The 23,788-nt window shown below is 35.3% G+C and overlaps 1 pseudogene; it reads right to left on the bottom strand.

Annotated features, from left to right (window-relative positions):
* Positions 1–9,769: 9,769 nt before the first annotated feature.
* Positions 9,770–23,788, bottom strand: part of LOC116593457 — a 41,153-nt pseudogene continuing 27,134 nt past the window's right edge.

Raw genomic sequence — 23,788 nt, 5'->3', positions numbered from 1 at the left:
CAGTAGCAGGTTGAAATAAATTTTGGTTTCTAATGTTCAAATTTTATGTGAAAGACTGGCTTCTCACTATTTTCTCTGATCTTATGCCTTGACCAACGGAATATTTCTATCCACTTCTCTAGGTTCCTTGTCCCCTACATCAACACCTGAGTTATGTATCATACCATGTAGTCTTCTGTTAAAGTAGTTAGAAGTAGACAATTCAGCTATAACATTTATTTTTTGTTAGCATAAAAAATGGGAAGGCAAAAGAAAAAACATTAATTAATAAGCAGTATATGTCATGGCATACTTCTCAAGTTAGGTAGACTACCTTAATACTGCATTATAACATGTTTTAGTAAAAAATTATGCCTTTAGTTTCTAGTAGAAGGAAATACTGACAAATCTCTTAATATAACCATGCCTGAAATTTACCTGGTCTTTTTTTTTTTTCTAAACAGACTATAAATCTTCAAAGCAATTCAGTCCTTTAGAAATTGATAAACATTTCCTTTCTATCAGAAAGTTAGATGCCATCACTTGTAAAATGGGTATATCTGTTGCTCAATTATTATGACATCCATCAGTCACCAATAAATTGAGTGCTCTGGAGTGAATATTTCTTTTTTCAATGCAGTATTATTTAAGTGATATGTTTATTTTCAGTTTCCAGTGTGAAATGCAGCATCTAGGGACCGAATCACACCATGCTAGAACAGTAGTCTAACAGGAAGTCTCTTAATTTCACCTGCCAAAGGAAACACCAAAATTTTCACTGAAACTTCCAGTGGGAACTCAACAGTCTAAATATCAGAGTACACTCACTCCTGGGGTTTTCAGAATTTTATGTTTTAAAAAAAGATATATTTAGTTGATAATTGTTGAACTCATATTATAGAATGAGAACTACCTATACGTTATTAAACAGTGAAGCATAATCACCAGGGAAATCCGTAAGAAAAACTCTCACTATTACTTTACATTCTCTTTCTCATTAAAAAGAAAAAAAAAAGAAAGAAAGAAAAGAAAAGTGAAACTTATCCTGGGGAGAAAGAACTTTTTTCTTCCAGAAAGCAGGATTTTATTGTAGAAAAAGAAGAACATGAGGGTCTATTTAAAAAGTGGGTATATTTAAGAAATATAAATTATTTCATATTGAAGTAATTGCTTAACCATTCTCTCATTTCCTCATCAACCCAAAAGTAGTGTATATATATATTTTTTCTAATTGTTCAAAGTCTGTTATAAAACATCAGTGAGATAATATATAAATGGCTTTGCATCAACCAGTCATGTAGTTGTCCATTAAAAAAAGTGCTTTTCATTGCAGCTCCGGGTCCTTCTTTTCTTCCTCACCCAATTTCTACAGATTATTTTCTGTGTTTCATTTTTATCCACTGTTAAACTGAGCTATAATATCACTTTTTTTCAGTAGTTTTAATTTCAAGGAACAGAGACATTCTTATGCCTTCAACATAAAATATATACACATATGTATATGTATATATTACATACATGTATTTATTGTTGTTTTGTTTGTTTGTTTCAAAGAAATATGTTCAAGTAAGACAAAAGATGGGTACCTCATTGGAGTGAGGAAAATCTATCCTACCAGACATCATGGAAGAAATAGCAACAAGTATATTCTGGTTTCAGGAGACTGGAGTGTAGTTCAGGAAGTGGCTCACTCAGGACTGACATGGTTCTGGGGGTTCTGGGGACTGGGTTCTATCTTTGGCCCTCAGCAGACACTGTTTGTTAATCTGTACACTAGTTTCTCATCATAATGCTGACTTAGATTCAACCAATTCCTGTTTCTATGTCTCCTATCGCTGCAAATCAACCATATCCCCTCTATGATAATAGTCTTTCAAAAGTCACTCACACCTTCTGCTTACTCACGGCTGTTTCTGCCTCTTGGTATCTGCAGATTAGCATTGCTGTTTATGCTTCTACCTCAATTACTAACTAATTGAGTCTCTCTGCATCTCAAATACAAATTACTGAGTTAGATCCAGTTAATCACAATTAGCCTTATTGAAAATGTCATCTTATTTTAGGATTATCCGTGGGGCACCCACCACCAAGACTATAAATTGAGTGCTTTGGAGTCAAATATCTCGTTTTATGCAATGAGCTCCTTCCATGAATGTGGGCCATGTGACAAAAGTCATGACCAAATATGTTTAAAACCAGTCCACTTCCTTCCACAGAGGCTGTGAATTTGGTAGTTTCTCTCAGAATCTATAGCTATTCTGAAGTTTAGTTTAGTCATTTGAAATACAGAAAAATTTCAGTGTATATATTTATATTTCCTTAAAGTTCCATTTAACTATTTATTAACAATATTACAAATAATCTGAAAGATACCACTTGCTAGCTACTTAATACGAAGTATGACATATTTCCGTTGACATGTGCTCACAGGTCTTTCCAAACTATGTCTAGGGTAAAATTTATCATATAACTTTAGAAGCTATTTGTTTTTGTGTCTCATGTGACCTCATTAGTCTCTAAGTACTTCTAAGTAAGGACTATTTCTTACTCATCCAAATGTCCTTAAGAAAATTCAATAAGTGTTCTCTGTTTTCTGTTTCTTAATATGTGTCCATAATTCACTCTTCTCTGCCACACAAACTTATGATAAAATTTAAGTTCTATTTTTTTTGTTAGAAGCGTAACATCTGTATTGACTGTAAACTTTGTGTTAGTCTCCTACAAGCAAGTATTAACTCCACAGAGCTGAGTTGTAATCCCTAATATCCCTGTTTCCGATACTTAGAACAAGGCTTGGCATATATTAGGTCTCCATTAAGTATCATTGGAATAAAGGGAGATACATACACATATTATCTCTTTAAGGCAAGTAAACATCTTCTCAGTCTCTAATTGCTCATAATATGAGTTTCCAGTCATTGTATACCCATCGTCTTAAAGATTAAACCTGCATATCACAAGACATTAATGAGTCTAGCTAAGCAAGTACATAATAATTCGATCAGCTTTATAAATTTGTTAATCATGTAACATACGTATGCAAAACTTTAAAGTACTAACCACTCTGCTTCTTTAGAAGCTACGATATCTAATTATTTGTTAATTCTTCTGATGTTCTTTACCTGGCGGTACTTTTTGGAGAAGTTCAATACAGACCATAATATTTGACCCTAACTATAGCAGAAAAAGAGTCTTATGGAACATCAGCAAAAAAATACCTAATCGTATATATACCAACACCTCTAATGCAAAACAAAGCAAACATAAAAGAGGGAACTGAAATGTATTTCAGAAAGAAAAAGAGGTAAAAACTTTGACTATTGCACATTACCGTATGTCACTCAATGGTAAAATGTCTTGTGTTTCCAAATTTCTTAAAACCGTATACCAACCATATATGTTATCTTAAGTGCAGCAGCAAACCTTTCCATGGGGGTACCTCCTCTAGGGTAAGAGCATAGAAAAATGACTGCGAAGATAGATTCTGGAGGCAGGGGGCTTTGTAGGAGGCCCAAATCCAACTCTTTCAAGCTGAGTGATTAATTGTCCTGATCCCAAAATGGACTCACCTCTTTCCCTACATCCTGCTTCAGAGTTGTAATAGAAATCATAAAGTTAAAACTACCTACCATACCTCTCCTTTGGGGCTCCCATAAGTTTTTCATTTCTCCTTCTAAACACCCTACATTTTAAGTACTACTGAACAAAAGCAATTACATGAATGTTTTTTAGGCCAAAGATCAGGCAGAGGAAAAAAAAAAAAAATCAAGCAGAAACCCCTATCTTTATAGGATACTGATTAATTAACAGGTTGGCATCTGTATTTTTGTTTTAAGGCAACAAGTCATAAGTGCAGAATAACATGAGACAGACATCATTCAGAAATTTTTGTTTGGTTGTTTTTAATGTTCCTTTATTCTCTATTCAGGATACGGAATAGCAGATGATCAGATATTACTTATGGACATTGTTTTCTCAACTAATGATAGACCTTTCATATTTCTGAGAAGTGAGGCCACCCACTATTTTATGATGGTAGACAGAAAGAGGCTTACCCAGAGAGAACTCCGTAGTCATAAACTAGTCATTGTGTTTTTCCTTGAGAAGGTGGCATTCCTCCTCTCTTTTATACCTAAGATGACTAAGGATATAATAATATTAAATTATACCAGTTTCTTTCATAGAGATATGAAAACTAACCAACATATAATATTTCTCATGATACAGCATAAGATACAAGTACAATGTTATATATCACGTTTTCTGATTCTTCCACTTGGAAATTTTATAAATTGTCTGTTGGGAATGGATTAGACCAATCATGTGGTCTCAACCTCTCTGGTTGCAATTTATTTATTTCCTGTATTCCTATAAGAAGGAAGCATTGCACTACTACAAGTGACCAAGGTCGAGCAAGAATGTCTGGGTTCCTCTGTTTTGTTTGTGACTTTGTGACGTTGCACAGGCTACTGGCTCTTCCTGCTGGTTAATTCTACATCCCTTTCTTGATATTTAGCAGAATGAACTGCACTTTATAAGCCCTCGAGGAAAGACATCAATCTTAGTAAGGGCTTGTCACATGCTAGATACCCAAATATTTGACTGAGTGAATAAATCAATGGTATTTTACATCATTTGGCAGACACATGGCAAAATAGAATGTGATCAGTGATGAGGAGAAGGGATTGAACCAATGATAGCACTGTGTAGAAAATTATATTTAGGGGCACCTGGGTGGCTCAGTGGTTAAGCCTCTGCCTTTGGCTCAGGTCATGGTCTCAGGGTCCATGAATCAAGCCCCGCATCGGGCTCTCTGCTCAGCGGGGAGCCTGCTTCACTCTCTCTCTCTCTCTCTCTCTCTCTGCCTGCCTCTTTGCCTACCTGTGATATCTCTCTCTCTCTCTGTGTCAAATAAATAAATAAAATCTTTTAAAAAAAAATAATATCTAGTGACAAAATGACAAAATTCGCTACTTGAATAAAAATAGATATAGATTACCCCTTCTTTCAGCAGCCATGGCGACTCTATTTTTCCTGGAGGAGAAAACAACTTGGGGTGAAGGTAATAGGATAAGCTAAACAAGGTTCTCTTTCCTGTGGCTCATTGAGCCCATTACAAATAAAGTGTTAAGCTGAGATGTACAGAGATTATAGTCCCTTTCTTCCCAAGTAATCGGTTGATTTTCTCCATAAAAGAGGGACATGATTCCTTAGAATGATACTGAAAGTTTTACTCCCACAGGCCCAAAGATTCAGGCCTTATATTATTTTTATAGACAGGCATCTTCTAAAGGAAAATCTTAGAAAAATAAATTGAATATAAATGTACAGGTTTCTCCCACTATCCAAAACTGACCTTTCCTAAGAAACTTTTCATAAGCTGAAATTGTGCAAAGTAAAGAGAAGTGATTGCTATTATTAATATGGAAAATTTTTTAGCATTCCCAGACTCCAAAAGTAACCTCTCCTTTGCTTTTCTGATACCTGAGGACACAGTTTCCTAATGAATGTATTAAATGAATTGAGACAAAGCACCCATGCTCATACACAATCTTCAGAGTTGTTGGACCCTGATGCTGAGTTGGTGAATGGGGTGCTCCTTCCCGGGGAAGGAGCTTGGCAGGGCCAGTCCTGTCGCTCCCTCTAACAGGTCACTACAAAATGAACTCGGAATGCCATTCTCACTGTTTTGTTTTGTTTTGCTTCTTTGTAAAAGCTAAAATCCTCTTTGAATTTCTTTCAGTAGTGAAAACAGGTACCCATGTAAGTCTTTAGTGAAATCAAAGTGGAGTAAGGTGAATCTTCAAAAACCCAGGGGATATCTGTACACTTTTCAGGATCTTTTACTACAGCATTTTAATGGAAACAACCAAGTTGAAAAGAAACCTTCCCCTTTTTCTTTTTCTGCTTTGCTGTCATAGCTGAAAGTATCAATGGTAAGATCAAAGTATCAAAAGTTTGATTGAATTTCTCCAAAGGCAATAGTACAGTAAAGGTAAAGGAATTCCTGGTTATTATACTAAGCACTTAGCATATTTATTGCATGAATAAATAAACTAATTAATATAGCTTTATACTTCTCTAGTACATAGCTTGAGGATTTTAATTGTAAATACAAATTAGCACTATGATCTAAAAATACAAAAGTATATCAACAGTTAAACTTTGGAAAAGTATTCTTTTTGATGTCAGGCTTTCTTACCAAGATACCACATCCTTTACATTTCAAATGATGTTACATCAAACAAAATACTGTATTTGCAGCCCTTTTAGTTTCTTAGAATCACAAGGTTGGCTTAAATTTTCATTAGTCTTTTTTGTTTCCAAGCTCTTCCTTTTTGCTGAAATATTAATTTTGGATCACTTTACTATCACTTCTATTAGGTTTCTATTGTGCAAAGACAGAATATGGTACACTTTCTTTGATCTCTCTTGCAAAAATGTCACTGAGGCTAAATTCTCTAAATATCATTGGATTTATTAAATGAACAAGACAAATTGAAGATTTATGATGACAACTCTTAAAAGTTTTCCAAATTTCTCTGTATAGAAATATCCCTGATAAAAAATTAAGAAGTAATGATAGAATTGGAATGTCACCAGTTTGCAACCTCTAATTAAATAGTGGATATAGGAAATGAATATATTAATGCCTGCTAATATAAAAAAGGGAAGTCATCAGCAGAATCTTTGTCTCCTGACAGAAAAACACAGTATCGCTTATGAACTACTCTTGACAAAAATATCAAAGCTATATCTCATGAAGTCCCTGTATCTAATCTTCAATTAATAGGAAATGGAACAGAATATACATTGGACAACACCACATATATACAATTAGCAAAATCTAGCATGTGGCAAATTCAAAGGAAAAGTGACCCTGTATCTTCAACAAATCATAAAAGAAAAAAATACAGAGAAAAGGAGGATGTAAGAGTTGGGACATAAAACCAATTTTACACTCTTAAAAGGTCAAATTATGAAACAGTTGGGAAAATGTGAACCCTAACTGGCTATTCAATAATTTTGAGAATTTATTATCATTTTTGTGGCATAATAATGGTGCTACAGCAATTTTTTTAAAGCCATTACATTTTAGAAGTCACTGAAATATTTATGAATTAAAATATATTTTGATTGAAATTTGATTCATAAGGATCCAGGAGGAGGAAGGAATGGAAAGTTTGTGGTGATATGGAGAAAACAAGATTGGTCACTGATAGATAATTATCAAAGCTGAATGAGAGGTACAGGGAGATCATTCAACTCTCTATAGTTGATCATTCAACTATCTAAAGATCATCAACTCTCTATATTTTATCTATGTTTGGTATTTCCCATAGCAAAAATGTTATTTAAAGACTTTTTAAATTAAAACTCTGGCCACCTCACAATAGGAAATGTCTTGTCACCTCGCTTTGTGAATGGGCTTCAACTATTTGTCCTCTTGTTCTCAGCCGTCTTGCCTCTGTGCTCTCTCCCTCCCTTCCTTCCAGGTCTGTCCCATTGACCAGTTCTGCACATGTGCACACACTTCATTCTCTCCCTCACCTAGAGAAGAAATCTGGCTCTCCATCTCCTATAACTAAGTGTAGTCCTGCCTTTGCAGGTCTAAAGACTCACTGATGTGTTCTATGAAACCACAGGCCACCCACAACAGGGGCCAGCCCTTACCATTCCACTGTCTAAGACATTAAAATGTCAGACCTATCCCTTCTGACATTTAGGCTCCATGATAGGAAGAGAGCAGTGAACGTATTTTTTATTTCTTTCCCTGATCTGAATTATGCAACCACTACATACCTCTGTTGCCTCTTTAAAAGGCAGAAATGGCTAAGATCAAGTTCAGTTTTACATGACTTTTTTTTTTCATGACAATCACTTTTTATGTGAGATGTATGTATTATGAAAGACATAATATTTTGGGATAAGATTGGAGGCAAGAAAATTCTCTCAGCATTTAGATTGAAACAATTACTATGTAAAGTGCATGCTTTTGAATATATCAGCAACTTTTCTAGTGAGGCAATTTTGCATTTTAATTATATACTTTTATCTTAATTGAAAGAAGAGGTAAGTGTATCATTCATAAAAAAAAAAAGTCCCTTTAAGTCATTAATGGAAATTTTCTCTAAATTAGAACTGCATATTTTAATTCTATTCCTGACTAAAGTTCATATATCATCCACTTATTGCCTGACAGAAAATCATTCTCTTTCTTGACTGGTTGGCAGACCATTAGAATTTTATGTTTACTGAGAGTCCAGGATACAAAGGTAGTGAAAGTTAGTGAATTTCAGTGGTTTAGTGAATTTCTTTGATTGGAGTTTTTCTAATATAAGATCAATGCAATTTCATCTATAGGATGTTCTTCAAGAGAAAACTACATAATATTGTCATAATCCAATGTGGTTAGTTAGGTCAAAATGTGTTTTTGCTCTCAGTCACTGCAGACCATCTTCCCCTAAACTCCATCCCACCAATTATATCAGCTCCCCCACATTTAACAATGGGAGAGTCTGGAAAGCATTCTGTTTCAAAAGATGAGAAAGTATTAAACATAAATACTAATTTCCCATGTGGAAAGAGCCCTAACTATATGCCATGCATCTTTTTTCTGTCAAGTCTGAAAGCTTGCTTTAGTAGGACCAACTCCTCCATAAGTAAAAAGTAGTTATTGATTAAAGGGCTATAACATAGCCTCTTTATGGACTCCCCACACATAAACATGGTTCTAAACATTTCCGGTCATTAAGTGATTACCCCATTCACTGTACTTCCCATACATCCTCTGTTTTCTCAAACATATTTCCAATATCATCTTGGTTTCTCCTGCTTACAATTATTTCTCCCATTTTTTGACAAAGGAAACAATGAGACTCTTTTTAGGGTGGTGGTGGATAGCAGTTGCATTGGTGTCCTACTGGCTTCAATTTAAGTCATATCTCTGAGATTTACTGAGTCTGTGGTCTTGAACATGTAACTGACCTTTAGTAAGTCTGAATCCCCTCATCACCAAAAATGGATAGATCTCTTATAGAGTTATTTAAATGAGATAATGTTCATAGGACATGAATCAGAATGTCATATATTATGAGCAATTGAACTTGGCAGCTGATTGTTATCGAGAGAATTTAAACAGCATAGTTTGTTAAAGGTCCACAATTAATCAGTGGCATCTAAACCCAGAGCTGTAGACCTGGGCAGCACATTGAAGCCTCCTCCTTCAAGAACAGCCCAAGTTAACCCCTGTTGGAAAACTAGCTGCCAGTCCATATCACACAGCAGATGACTTATTCCACTCATTCATAGTCACTAAGCAACTATTTGGTGGCCAGGAATATTTAAATCTGGATCTTCTGACCCCTGGACCACTACCCAGGGTCTTTCTTGATCAAATAAATGGCCTTAATCACTAGCTTCTCCTGCAAAGCCTTGAAAAGAGCAATGCTGAAGTCTACACATTAAAATAGAATATTTGAAACAAAACAAACAAAAAACAAGAACAACAACTCTAGCTTTCTCTGTTCTCAAGAGAGAATATTTAGTGCCCAGGTGTTTCTGTTAATTCGTGTTGTAAGCTTATCAGGGAAGACCATCTCTTCAATAAGAAGACCTATAACTTAGGGAAAGATATTAATTCAGGGATATATATTAGGGAGTATGATTTTTAGCCCTATATTGAACACTTTCTTCCAATCAGGCCCCTTTGTTTTATCATGTATTTTATTAAAAAAAAAAAAAAGCTCTGGCTTATTTTATTAAGGAAAAATTATGTATGATTTACTTCTCACATACTTCTAATGGTATCAGAATCACCTGGACCAATGATAGCCAGTGTGCATACTCTGTACTATTTCCCACAGTCTATGCCCAATTCAATATTACCACCACTGTAGTGATGGGCACCAATTTTGGCCAACATGCTGTAATATTCTATTTCAGATTTCCACAAGGCTGTGCAGTTGTTGGTGAGGATGACCAGTTTCATTTTGCCGTGTCTGATCACTTTCAGAGTCTTCTTGTACCCCAGCAGATTCATTGCACCTTTCATAAGAGTTGGAGACTAGAGTGGATCAACTCCAGTGACTCTTTTGTCTTCTTTGCACCACCAATTTCCTGCCTTAGGTACCGGATGACCCCATCCAAGAACAGCTACCAAAATGGTTAGGTGAGAAAAAGGTCCTTTGTTTTATTTCTTACTTGTTGAATTGCAAATACTAACATACACCAATAGACAACACATGTGGTAGAGTAAACTGCATATACAATACGGCTGTATTTTTCAAACCAGTGTATGGCTCTCTTGTTTTCTTCCTTCTGCTGTGGCAATTGGTAGGCCCAGATAAGGGGGGTTGCTTCCCCTTGTGTCCCAGAGGGAATATATCATGGATGATGATCCCATGGTGGTTGTCTCGTGCATGGGTGGTCAGCTGGCATATGTGGTCAACTATCTATCTATCTATCTATCTATAATATTTAGAATAAGGAGAGGATGTTAGATTTTATGTTATATATTAGTATACTAAGATAATTTTATTAGAAAAAAAATCAGATAATTTTACACATTTGTTTAACATTCTCTACACGCTTTCACTTAGAATTTAGAACAAAGTTAAAACTCCTTAAAACACTATTTTGAAGTTTTTAAAAATGTTTTTCACTAAGTGTTTTCAGTTTTTCTTCTTCCTGCCACATAATGGATTTGCATTTCCCTGACCTCTTTGTAAGATATACCCACCTATGTGACTTGCTTTTGCAAATGAAATGTAAACAGACATAAATGCCTCACTTTGGAAGAAAACTTCTAGTTGTGTTTGGTTCACTATATTCCTTTCCTATTGTTACGGTAACTGTCATAAAGCATGAAGAGAAAAGAAACTTCTCTCAGCCTGAGTCCTTAAGTGACTATAATGACAGAGACCCCTTTGGTCTACATGGAGCAAGAAATTAAATAAATAAATAAATAAATAAATAAAATAAAGTTGTATGTATGTGTTTGTGTGTGCATGTGTGTGTGTTTGTGAATGTGTGTGCATGTAGCTACCAAGATTTGGGGGTTCCTTTGCTACAGCTTAACCTAACTCATTTTGATTAGTCTAGAAATTAGTATTAAGAAGTTCAGTGCTACAGAATAAAAGCTTAGAATCCAGATGGAGTTAGTAGTCACTTGGTCACAGGAAACTTATCAAAGACTGGGAAGATAGTGTTCTATGTCCTTTAGAGGCAAAGCATTTGGTAAACTCCGATACCTGAGGAAGCTTAGAAGATACTATGTTTCAACTCTAAGGGAAGAGATTGGAAATAGAAAGCTTTTACTATATTGGTTTCTTTCTCTCCCCCCACCCCCCAAAAAAGAGATGAGCACAAAGAAAATGGCTAGTTTTAGGGGAATTGAAAGAATCTATGAATTGAGGGAATATAGGATTTTAAGAAGAAACCTCGCTCCTGTTGATAAGAATAAACAATGTATATGCATGAAAAAACAAAACTACCGCCAAAGGCAGAGAAAGAGAGGAAAGCTAGAGAAAGACAGACCAAGAAAGAGGTGATGTTGGAGTAAATTTGTTTTAAAATGAATAAGCTATATTCAGTGGGAACCTGAGATCAAATTGTTTCATACTGCAGAAACATGTTCTTATTTTATACCAAATCTCTATATCCTCTTCTCTCTTTAACCTCACATCATTTGGGAGGGAAAAATCAATGATGTAGTTGCTGCTTTCTGAAATTATATGTCTTAGACACATGGTTTCTTTGGGTCATTGCTTTTCTTCACTAATGGAAAATATAATGAAAACTGCATAATGGAAAGAACAATTCCAATGAGAGCAGGTTAAAGTGGTGCAGAATTTTAAACTCAAAATGTGAGCTATGGAGTAAGTATCTAGTATAAGTTGTCATCTCTGTAAAAATAAACATTTCTTCATATGAATACCATTGGCTTTAATTGCTTTTTGGAGTTTAGAATCTTCTTTCTTAATATCAAAAGATTTATTTTAATCTTAAGGGAAGAGAGCATCCCTAATGACTCCAAAACTAGAGCACAGAAATTAAAAAGACCTGGTGTGTCAACAAGCTCCGGTCTTAAAATGTGCACCCATGAGGAATTACCAATTAAGCATTGTTTATATGCATTAATTCCTGAAGGAAACTGAGAAATGAGTAAGCATATTAGTCAAAGTTTTAGTTAGACTATATATACATGGAAATGGCATAAATATTAAATATAAAATTATTTAAAAGTAACGCTTCATGGCATGTTTAAGAACATAAATACAGGAAGTGTGCGATGTCCGTGTTTCTTCCAAATGAAGAAAATCACTAGTACTTCCAGTTCCACTCAGGAATTTCTTCTGTAACTCCTCACTCACCCCATAAAACAACAACAAATGTAACAAAACAAAAAAAAACCTTGGGTAATTCATTAGTCACATTAACACATATAAAACACAGTGTTTACTGAGGTAAATTCAGAGGCAGTTGAGCCAGACAACATAGTACTCAGAAAATAGACACAAAAAGTTGAAGGGTCTTGAGTCCAGAGAGAGGTCTTCCCAAAGCAGTAAGAAGCTAGAGGAGGCATATTTCAATTACAGCTATGAAGCTTGAGAATGTCCTACAAATTTTAAATGCATTCTGGAAGTAGAGAGACAGATTCCCAACACATTTAAAATTAGGGAAAACTATTCTAAGATATTGGAGAGGTTAACAACATGTGTTAAGTTATATATTGCTGCACAAAAAAAAAATTACCCTAAATTCAGCAGTAAAGCAACATTTATTATTGCATTTCTGTAGGTCAGGGTTTGAGATGTGGCTTAACTGCATAGTTCAGACTCAGGGTCTCCTATGAGACTGCAGTCAAGGTTAGGACTGTGTAGAGACCAAGTGCAGGCTGCGGCAAGATGTGCCACTTCAGCATGCAGGTTATTTCTAGCTGAAAACAATCAAGGCCCAGCTGACTCAGGAAGAAACTTTGACTTACCTTCTTATTGCCTAAAAGGATCTAGAGAGAGGACCAGCTCCAAGAAAAGGGCTATCACTATAGATAGATAACCACATTATAATATCAATGAGGTATGGTAAATAGGGAAGAACCTAGCAAAGTGTGTTAAAATTCCTCCCTGATTTCCATCCTTTCTGTGTGGCCCAGCAAACATTTATTTACCAAACATTTACTTTGTCATCTTTCTATAAATTGCTTCCCCTTCTTTAAAATTCCAGACTTCTAACTTCTTCTCATTAGTTCAGGATGACATATATGCCTCATTTTGCCCAACTCTTGGGAAGTTCATGTCTATGTGGATTCCCCATACCTACATAAGTGAATTCATTTTCTCTTGGTAATCTGTTTCATGTCAGTTTAATTCTTAGACTAGCTAGGAGAATCTTACAGGGTGAAGAAAAAATTTTCCTCTCCAACAACTGTTATCACCACAAGACTTGAATGGAGCTAAAAAAAAATCTGTCTTGAAGATGGCTCACTCATAGGACTTTTGGCTTAAAGCCTCAGTTCTTTGCTGGTTGTGAGAAAAAGGCCATAGCTGCTGAACATATAGAGTTCATAAGGTTCTTTGAATGTTTATATGACATGGCATCTGGCGTGTGACAGAAGTTACACCATCTTGTATAGACCAGTCTCTGAAATCACATATAACAACTTCTGTTGTTGTTTTTTGTTTTGTTTTGTTTTGTTTTTGGCCAAACAGACCAATCCTAATACAATGTTACAATGTAAGAAGGAACTACACTAAGACATGAATAGCCGGAGACAGAGATTGTTGGAGTCATCTTGAAATCTAGTTATCACATGGAGAGTTGATAATTCACTTTCACCTTCCTAAGGGAAACCTGAGGTGGCGTTGTCATAAACCAGAGCCCTTTTTAAATGTGGTAATGATATTTTACTACCTGGGAGATATGTGGGTGTGTTCTCATCTAAGATTACTTTAGCCGGCTGTGTCTGTCTAGATCGATTGTTGAAAATAAGTCTGAAAAAAGGGGGGAGGGTGCGTTAATGTTGCTACTTTTGATTTAGGCTCAGGTCATGATCTCAGGTTGTGATATCGAGTCCCATATCAGGCTCAGTGCTGGGCTTGGAGTCTGCTTAAGAATCTTTCTCTCTCCCTCTCGCTCTGCCCTTACTCATCCCCTACCCTCTCTTAAAAGAAAGAAAACAAAACAAAACAATTCTGGAATTTATCAATTGCAATGTATCTGGCTAGAAAATTGAAGGTAACACACAGTTTTCCCTAGTCCTTCATGACTCATTAAACATAAAAACTCAAAAGCTCCAAACTTAAACATCCTCTTCTGAATTTAGATATACTATAGGCTTTGATAACATTCATCTATTACTCTGAAATTAAACCATGACCTACTGTGGTAAAAGACATCATTAAAAAGTTACATCTGGGGCACCTGGATGGCTCAGTCATTAAGTGTCTGCCTTTGGCTCAGGTCATGATCCCAGGGTATGGGATCGAGCCCCCTATCAGGCTCTCTGCTCAGCGGAAGCCTACTTCTCCCTCTGTCTCTCTGCTTGTGTTCCCTTTCTCACTGTCTCTCTCTCTCTCAAATAAATAAATAAAATCTTAAAAAAAAAAAAGTTATGTTAATGAGTTTGGCGATCCCTCCAGAAAGAATGCTGAAGATTTGCTCAGTTTCTGTTTGTATCATTTGATATATATTACAGGTTGCATTGTGTCCACCAGAAAGATATGTTGGAATCCTAACATGCAGTAATACAGAATGTGAACATATTTGGAAATAGAAACATCGCAAAAGTAAATACTTAAGATGACATCACACTGGAAGAGGATGGGCCCCTAATACAATGACAGGTGTCTATAAGATGATGATGTAAGGATCCAGGGGGAGAATGCCATGTGATGATGGAAGCAGTTATTGGCATTATTCAGTTGCAAGCCGAGGGACATCGAACATCACTGACAACACCAGAAGCTACAAGAAAGGTGTGGAACAAATCCTTCCCTAGAGCCTTTTGGGGGAGAATAGCCCTGCAGGTAGTAATTTCAAACATCTAGCCTCCAGAACTGTGAGAGACTAAATTTCTCTTGTTTTAAGCAACCCCGTGTGTGGTAATTTATTAAGGTAGCCTTAGGAAACTAAGCAATAAGCACTAGTCAATTTTGGTGTGAGAGATCTATTATGTGTGTATCTGCTTGACAATTCAGCATTCTGTGTAATGCAGATTAGTGGCAGTAATGGGATTGTCATTCAGACTACAAATTATAGTGGCTAAAGGATTGTGGGGTAAGGAAAAATGAGGGGGGAAGAAAAGCCTGACAAGAATTTGATAATAGGATGTCTCCACATATCCTTTGTATGACGAGATGAATGCCTTGCAGGAGATTACACCAGAGAGGGTTACTAATGAAATACAGAAGACATACACTGACACCCAAGAGAGCTGGCTAAGAGGATGGACAGAGAAGACCAAAACAGAGGGAAAGTCAACTAAAAATTCGACTTCTTAGTGTCACAGCAACACTGATAAAAATTAAACCTCTAAAGGATGAAACTAGGATAGGAAAGTTATTTTCTCCACTCAAATATATTGTTAAGAAGGAATTAAAAATTAATATCAAAACCTTGCATTTGTCATTGGCTCAATCTTGTATATATGCTCATTAACTGAATAACTACTTTCCAGTTTCTAATAGGACTTCAGCCATCGTCAAATATTTATTTGTGGTTTTTATAAAATACAAGAGTAAAGAATCCCTCAGAGTATTAGTATGGATAGATAAGTGGAAAATCTACATCCTAAATGGCCATTTCTTTTTACTCTGTCCCTTTGGGTGGGGGATACTTGCTGTTTTAAAGATTTATGATTTTAAAAAGTAAAAGCTAAATAGATACAGGGTAAGCTATTACTAATGTGACCATTCATTCCATTCATTAACCAAATCCTATAACTGTAAGCAGATTATGATGCAAAGTGAAGAAGATTCAATGAAATGAAACATCAGAAGAATTAACAGATCACATTAAAGAGAAACAGTTTTATGTTAGAAGAATTTCCTGCTGTTATGTTTTACTTTTACTAATTAAAGGATCCTTTAGGTCCCAATAATATTATAAGTTGCATGAGATGGATGTGATGGTTCTTTTTAAGATTTTAATAATAAAAGGAATATTATTTGATCATCCTGTCAGAGACAGTTATGAAATTAGACTTGGAATATGTTACACAGTATTCTTTGTATTGGACAATTACTAAATAACTGAGTTTATGCACAATGGATATCACACTTATACTAAATATAAAGAAAAATGTAACTCTAGATGAATTATGAACAATGTATCTTATCACTGCATGCCCAGTGCCCTCCATAAGACTTCATTTATAGATCTTGTTAACAATAATGATGATGATCTTTTATGAAGGGAAAAAGGCAATGTGTCTATTAGCCAGTCAGGTGAGTAAAGCTTTTGTAAACAAATGGAGTACAAAATTAATGCCTTAATCCTATCATTTTTCAGAATAAGAACTTTTCAAATAACTCATCTTTCAAAAGATAAAAGGAGTTAATTCAAGATTCTATTCAAAGATGAAGTTTGTCAATAGTTTATTTTTTTTTCATTTAACAAGGATTCCATTTAATCAACAAAGCATTTGTGAATAATGCTTGAAAATCAATGTATTTAATTCCCAGCAATTCCTTAAATACTTTAGTGTATAAATTTTTAAAAAGAAAGAAATTTAAGCAATGGAATATTCTGACAGAAAATATTTTATACTTGCCTTTGGGATAAGATTTTTAAGATTTTGTTTATTTATTTGAGAGAGAGAGAATTAGAGAGAGAGCATGAGCAGGGTGAGGGGCTGATGGAGAAGCAGGTCCCCTGCTTTATAGGGAGCCCAGATGTGGGGCTCAATCCTGGGATCTCAGGACAGCAGTATCATGACCTGAGCTGAAGGCAGACACTTAACAGACTGAGCTACCCAGGTACCCTGTGGTAAGTAATTTTTAAAAAAAAGATTTTATTAATTTATTGACAGAGAGAGAGCAGCAGCAGAGGGAGAGGGAGAAGTAGAGGGAAAGGGAGAAGCAGACTCCCTGCTGAGCAGAGAGCCAACGTGGGGCTCCAGGACCTGGGATCTTGACCTGAGCCCAAGGCAGGTCAGCCACCCAGGCACCCTGGGAAAAGTAATTTTTAATGACTGTTGATTCAGGAGGCTCTCAGACTAATTCTCAGCATCTATAATGCATTATTATAATATATATATATCATTATAAAATGGAGTAAAAATTATTTTATATTTTAAGTATAAGACTCAATCACTGTACTATAAAAAGATCTGGTAAAAATATATCTTTATATGAGAAGGAAAAGTAGAGTTACAAATAATCATAAGAGAAAATTCTTGATTTAAATATACACAGCAAAACTAGAATAGTTATTAAGTAACAATTCCATTTAATTATAATACTTCATGATTAAGGTGCCATTGTTCACCCAATAAATCCATACTCTGGCCTCCGTCAATTCTGTCTTCATTATAGTCAACATAAGTAACATTTTTATGTCAGTCTTGCAACTATTTTTTTTCTGTCCATAACTTTGAAATTCAAAATCACTAGCTTTTATTTCCAAAGTATTTCTCACATCTGTGCAGTTAAGATTTCCTAACGAAATAACAAAAGTCAAAATAGTTTTGACTTGCATGAACACCAACTCTATCTCAATAAAAGCAGCAATTCCCAGGAGAACTGGGTTGACCATAGGTTTTTGAGCTGACTTAGCTGCATTGCTAAAAGACCTGGCTTTGCAACAGGATTAAGGGATTCAGTACTGAGAGTCAGCTCCCACAGCTCTTTCAACATTACCACTAGCAAATGTGACCCAAATCAGAAAGCTATATAGAGAGCCATGAGAGCCATAAGCCCATCAAAATCGTGAATACATTTATCTTCTGCAGGACTTTATTCTTGAATGCAAGAGTTGAAATGTAAATTTTAGTGTGAATAGATATATTTATATGTGTATAAATATACATACCTTCCTAAATTCATTGTTTTCAGTTTACCATTGTAATCATTGTAATTGTTGCAAAGCTGGTGTGTAATTTACCAAAAATGCCAAATGAACTTCCTGAAGATAAGTCTCATTGGAATTCCGGCAGAATGTATAAGGCATCTTTTAGGGAGTTTAACATCTTCCCTAATATACTTTGGAAAGGCAGCCCCTCATTAAGCCTGGAATTGAATAACTGTGTCAGGGTCTGGAATATACACTCTGCTGATACGTGGAGGTAAAAGGATGGTCCTAACCCCTAAGTCTAGTGCATACTGTACATGTATAAGCCACCATTTACAAAATTAAGTGATAAATCTTATGTGGTGGAGGAGAATATGGACAAGATACACTGGCAACATTGACAGTTTAGTAGAATAGAAAATGTACAGGAGGTAATATCTGAGCTCACTTTTGATAAATGAATGGAAATTTGCTAAAATAATGAGAAAGACATCCCTAGCAGGAAGAACTGTAGGAGCCATGATAAAAAGACTGGGGTTGGGGCACCTGGGTGGCTCAGTGGGTTAAAGCCTCTGCCTTCGGCTCAGGTCATGATCTCAGGGTCCTGGGATGGAGCCCCACATCGGGTTCTCTGCTCAGCAGGAAACCTGCTTCCCTTCCCCTCTCTCTCTGTCTGTATCTCTGCCTACTTGTAATCTCTGTCTGTCAAGTAAATAAAATCTAAAAAAAAAAAAAAAAGACCGGGGTCTGTGTAGCATGTTTAAGGGGCCAAAACAACTTAGTATTTCTTTTTTCCTTTTTTTTTTTTTTTAAGATTTTATTCATTTATTTGACAGATCACAAGTAGGCAGAGAGGCAGGCAGGAAGAGAGAGGAGGAAGCAGGCTCTCCGCAGAGCAGAGAGTTCGATGCAGGGCTCCATCCCAGGACCCTGGTATCATGACCCGAGTTGAAGGCAGAGGCCTTAACCCACTGAGCCACCCAGGCGCCCCCAACTTAGTATTTCTGAAGTGTAAACAGAAAACTTATAAAATCAAGATATAAAACAGGATAAGAAAGGGGGTCCTTAATTTTAAATGGCCTTAGATGCTATGCCAAGGAATTTCAATTTGATTTTGTAGATAACGGGGAGTCATTGAGGAATTTTGAAAAGGATGGCACTAGAGGTAGAAGAAACATCCGTCCCAAGTTAACGAAAGCCCAGGAAAGAGGAGCTTAAGGCAGACAAGTTATGTATCAGAAGAGGTTGAAGAAAATAAAGATGTCATTTATGATTTAAACATTTGCATGAAAAGAATTGCAAGGACAGAAGAGTTTGTGATGATTTCAAGCTTCTAGCTTATAACATAAGGTGAGTTGTGTGCTGTTGATTCACACTGAAAATGATAGATTTGAAGAAAGGTAGTGTGTTTAGTTCTGGATATGTTACATCTGAGGTAACTGATGGACCTATGAAATCAGAAATTTAGACATATAGGGTTGGTTCTGGGGACAGAAGATGGAGATACTGATTGGAGATAAAGAAGTTAGTTGTTGGTGTATATATAGTAATTAACATCACAAGGTGAAACTCCTAATAATTTGATTCATCAGTAAATGTTCTTATATATCGCGAAACTATTAACATCATACATTATAATGTAAATATATATACATATATAATGTATAACAAATGTGAAAATAAAAACTAAACCATCACCAATATGCAATCTCTATTCATTTATTATGCATCTAATCCATGAAATCTCATACTGTACATTTCTTACAAATGTAAAGTCAGAAATATTTAATAAATTACTTAAGCACTTTCCAGATTTACAATAATTCATATAACCACATATACATAGAACATACCTGTCTAACTATACTCAAGGAAATATGACTCTTTCCAGAAGCCATGAAGGGACAGTTATTAGTCCGAACATTGGCCAGGAATCTATTTCAATGTTTCTAACTAATGGCATGATGATCTTACAGTGATGTAGTCACACGGATATTGAAAAGGGAGCTCAGACTAAAAGCATTTCTGTAGTTAAGAAAGGACTTTAAAGTCAAATGAATAGACGTCAATAAGTAAGTTTTATTTAGTACCTGCGAGTCATCATTCTAAGCACTTTAAATGTGTTGACTCATTTAACACTCACTACAACTTTATGAGGTAAATACCATCATGTCTTCGTTTTATATATGAGAAAACTGAAGTAAAAGCAAGGAACCAAATTTAGAGCAGAATTTATACACTAGTAAACACCTTCTAAACAGTGGCAGTCAGAGTTCAGATCCACATATAATCCTCTATGGTAGATCTGTGCCATTACTGAACTTTGATACACTCCACTGTGTTCCGTGAAGTAGTATCATACATATTTGTGGTAACAGCTTTATCACAAATGAAAAAAATTAATTCAATGATGAATCCAAATTGATAAGCCCACACAGAAATGTTCCAGAAGTCAATATTTTTTATTCTGTTGTGAATGTAACCTCAATAAAGACAGGCAGCGATTCATGTCTTCTATGTGACAGCTGTATCCACCATGCCTAAAATTAAATCACTTAGTAAGTGCTTGAAAGTATTTTTAAGTTAACACATAATTAAACAAATTAATGAAGCATTAATGATCCAAAATATGGAAGTGCAGTCTCTTTTAATCAAATAACTCATATTGGCAAATACAAAATTTCCCCTGTAATAGTTTACTTATGTAGAAAATGTGTTAACATTAACAAGTGGCTAGAGAAAAAAATAATGCGATTTATTTTTTAAGTGCCTAGATACCAAAGACACCAATTCATCATTTCAATATCTGGACCTGACTTCCAACTTCTCTTTAAAAAATAACATTTTGTGATTTATTATAAAGATACTATTTTCTGAAGAAAATATATATAATAAAAGAAGGTAGAAATACAAAATTGAAAAAGAGCTTCCAATGCATCATCCAGGCGTAATCACTCTTAAACATTCAATATCTGTACATCCAGCATCCATTGTATGAATGTAATTAAATTTCAATAAATAGGGGTGCCTGGGTGACTCAGTCGTTAAGTGTCTGTCTTCGGCTCAGGTCATGATCCTGGGGTCCTGGGATTGAGCCCCACATGGGGCTCCCTGCTCAGCGGGGAGCCTCTTCTCCCTCTCCCACTTCCCCTGCTTGTCTTCCCTCTTTTGCTGTGTCTGTCTCTGTCAAATAAATAAATAACATCTTTAAAAAATTTTTTCAATAAATACATTGGGTTTATAGCATTGCATTGTTTTACTGTATTCTTTCTTCTCTTAGTAGTGTACCATCAGAATTTCCACATGCCATTAAATATTACTTGAAAACTGGGTTTTGAGATATATAACATTCCATTCTAAGAATATATGACAATAAATCTGACTTTTGTAATTCCTACTATTTCTTTTATTGATTTTTGTAAATAACAATGTATATATATATATTCTTATATGTAAATACGTGAGCATGTATCTAATTATATTTAGGAATCAATTTCTACATTTGGAATCTATTATTATTATTAAACTGAATGACTACCAACTCACTAATCATTAAATGTAGATTTCAAAGTCATAGAGAATTGCCTATTTAACTTTACTTTAATCAGTAAAACAATCCCGGTATATTGGCAAAACTTAGATGTATAGGCATTAATACTTAATAAAAACTAAATAAATGGGATTTAATGGTTATGATCAAATGTTATTGTTTTGTGAAGAGTAACAAACCTCTGTTCAGAGGTTTTAATCTCTTCATAACTATCTGTCCACGTTTATTGTAATTATTTATTGTTAAACTATTTTAGACCTGACTTTTGACCCAAAATCAAATTTTACAACTCTAAAATCTTGCAAAATCAAGAGTTCTTAAATTCCAAATCTATGAAAAGCCTGATAGCTTCCCAGATAGATGGCAAAGATGACAATTTTAAAGAGAACCTGCAAGAATAAACCCATTTTTAAATTCTTGTTGTAACATTCAACCAGATAGTAATATCTTAAAGTTCTTTTTAAAAAGTTCTTTAAACTTAAAAGTAGTGCTTTTAGTCACTTTTTTTTAACCCTAGAAATTATTATAAAATGAAGCAAGATTTCATCTCAGGAAATACTATATTCACTAAAGGTACATTAGCTTTTATATATTAGAAGCACAAAGTGATCATTTTTTGCATGGCAAGAAAATTAAAGTTTGCACTGTAACCCTCAGCTGATAGCTAAAGTATTATTTTCTATTCCATTTGCTTGGTTTCTTATCTCTTCAGTTGTGTGAAGCATTTTGAGAATGTCTTATATGTATAATTTAATATTGACCCATAAGTCATCTACTATTGAACACTTTAACCAGATATGTCCATGACTTAGTGTGAATGATTAATCCTCACGTATGTCTGGCATAAAATGGCCTTTTAAAATTTTTCGTATTAAACCTTTGAGAATTGAAGGCATTTGTAACAAAGAAAAGGGAGACATAAATACTTGAAAAAAATATGTATAATAAACCTGATGAAGTTCAGTTAAATTATTTTTACTAATTAAATTAATTTTTAATTTAATTTATTTAATCATTTAAAAGCAAGTGGAAACACCCCAAAATCACCACTTTATATTATCTGGTAAACTATCTTTTCAATGTTATAATAGTTCTTTGAATTCTACAGAAGTTTCCAAAGTTTGCTCTATAGACTATTAAAGCAGAAAAGTAGCCTTTTACTATTTTAAAGCGAAACAAAACAAAAACAAGGAAGGATTGTTGAAGTTCTGTAGCCAACAATTTTGAGGAAAGTTGACTAAGAAAAATTAGGTTTGAGACAGGGAAACTGAAAGAGTCTATAAAAATCTCTCTTTTGCTCCTTTTCCTGTTTCTATTCTTTTTTTTTTTTTAAGATTTTATTTATTTATTTGGCAGAGACACAGCAAGAGAGGGAACACAGCCGAGGGAGTAGGAGAAGGAGAAGCAGGCCTCCCATGGAGCAGGGAGCCCGATGTGGGGCTCGATCCCATGACCACGGGGTCATGACCTGAGCCAAAGGCAGACGCTTAATGACTGAGCCACCCAGGGACCCCACCTGCTTCCATTCTCGCTAGGACCTACACCCCAACCCCACTCTACACATGCATCAGAATGCAAATAGCATATGTCCTCCTTGGAAAGGACAATGAGTTAATGGTCTTTCCAGGAAAGATAATATCTAAGGAAGGACCAGGTGAGAATGACTGGAGAAACTATCACATGTGTATTCTATACCACTGGGACTAGACATCTCAATGCCAAGGCCCCCTGGCTCCAATTACACCTGAGCCCTCATCTTTGTTCTTACCAGTTCCTGGAGGTCTGAGGGATCATGCATAGGAGACCACCATCCTCAACAAAAACTCACAGATTTTCTCCTTTCCTTTCTGTGTCTGCAGGACATTCTGTCTGTTCTCTACTCTCTCTAGATCTCCAATAAACTGCTTTCACTTCCTGCAGGTTTGTGTTTGGTCTCCACTCTATGCACAGCCAGGCACCCTCTTAGCTGATTCTGCAGGACCCCATCTGGATCCTCAGACCTAGCCTGCCGGCATCATGTTCTTTTAACTGTTGTTTTCAGTCTCTACTTTCTTTTCTTATAATTAATATTATGTTTATGGCTGTCGTAAATTCTTAGGATATTTATATCAATTATTTATTGATGTCAGCAAACCAACCCAAAACTTTGAATCTATGGATTTTTGAACAGTTCTGCTCATCTGCATCAAGCTCTACTGATCTCTGGGCTCGCCATGCTTCCCATCAGCAGCATGTTGTTGAGAGACT

The sequence above is a fragment of the Mustela erminea genome, chromosome 6 (assembly GCF_009829155.1).
Source record: "Mustela erminea isolate mMusErm1 chromosome 6, mMusErm1.Pri, whole genome shotgun sequence".
In the NCBI taxonomy this organism is placed as follows: Eukaryota; Metazoa; Chordata; class Mammalia; order Carnivora; family Mustelidae; genus Mustela; species Mustela erminea.
Note: the sequence above shows the minus strand (reverse complement) of the source record. Positions and strands in the feature narration are given on the sequence as shown.